The sequence below is a fragment of the Seriola lalandi genome, unplaced genomic scaffold (assembly GCF_002814215.2).
Source record: "Seriola lalandi dorsalis isolate HSWRI2012SDOR001 ecotype SW California unplaced genomic scaffold, Sedor1 jcf7180002054984, whole genome shotgun sequence".
NCBI lineage: Eukaryota > Metazoa > Chordata > Actinopteri > Carangiformes > Carangidae > Seriola > Seriola lalandi.
Genome location: NW_019525533.1, coordinates 174,711 through 176,085, shown reverse-complemented (window position 1 = coordinate 176,085; position 1,375 = coordinate 174,711). Strand labels below are relative to the sequence as shown.

General features: G+C 37.0%; 1 protein-coding gene across 1 annotated transcript in view; it reads left to right on the top strand.

Moving 5' to 3' along the window:
• LOC111647314 (uncharacterized) overlaps positions 1-1,375 on the top strand; it is a 7,698-nt gene that overhangs the window by 167 nt on the left and 6,156 nt on the right. The gene's annotated exons all lie outside the window — the stretch shown is intronic.

Below are 1,375 nucleotides of genomic sequence, written 5' to 3'. Positions count from 1 at the left end.
CCTGCAGACATATAAAAACGTTCAGATCCAGACTTTATCTCTGATGCTGCAGCAGAGACGACTGAGGCTGAATATTACCTCGTCAAGTCTAACACTCTGACGCCCTCCAGTGGTCGAAGGTCTTCTCCTGTTTTAAAAGTAGACAGTGAATCACACAGTGAGACATGAGTCAACTCTGATCTGTTTACAGTGAAATCACACAACAATCATGGTCTCATTAGAATATGTGGAGTTCATCCGTTGGGAAATTTCACATCAAACCTGTAGCTTTTCATTTCAGTTTTGTCCATTAATTTAAATTCTTGTTTTATCTATAAAACACCAGACAACTGAAAACAGTCACAGTTTTTCATTGAAGCAAAAGCCAAAAAAAAGACTGAATTTAAAATGACTTCAGACTAAAATTAGCAAAAAATCCTAAAAAAAAAAGATAAACTGAGGAATGTTTTGCATTTTTAAATCATCAAAATAGCTGCCAGTTATTTTTCTGTCAATCAACTAATTAATGAATCAACTAATCAAAGCAGATCTGCAACTGTGGGATAATACAAACTGTGAAAAGGCTGCTCCATTCCCTTTTTTCACTAGACCCTGTTCCCCACATTATCACTGTTTTGTGTTATATCACTTATTTCAGTCAGGGAGAGGAAAACCAGTTTGCATCATGCCGTACTTACCTGAGCAGGTGCTTTGGGCCGGTGGATTTTTATTTTATTCTTTATTTCCCAGGTTCATTTTCCCTTATTTTTTTAAAATAAATATCCTTTTTAGCACATTCTCCAGCCTACTGACTTGTTTTTTCACATCATCCTTTTAACCCTGACCACAACAATAATACACAACAAAAGAGCATCTTCAGTGAGCAGTGAAAGGTACAAAGATGGCGACTAGATTCATTCTCATTAATAAGGTCATATCCATCAATAATAATCAATTATTGTTATTACATTCCACCAAACTGTCTTTGTGTTGATTCTCTTAGTAGCTGCTAATTAAAAGTTATTATTCACAGAGATTTAAGTGTCACTATGTAATATTTTTCACAATAAAAGCTGACATGCATTAACATTTGAATAAGGACTAATTTTAAAGTCTGTATAATAAACCGTCAGTAACAACGTGGAGACACAGACACACTGAGCTGTGATTATATGAAGCGCTTTGTTTAATCATTAATCTTTTATTTTTCACAGCTGTGAGCTGAACCGTCACATTCCCTGTAACTTGACACACCTGGTTCAGACTTTGACCCAGGCGGCTCATTAAAGTTCGTGCGGACAGGTGAAGTCAGAAACCTGTGTCTTGTCTCCATGGTGACGCTTTGGACCAAGTCCGAACGAGGCCAGGTGTGTTTTCACTGACGGTACCTGCAGCG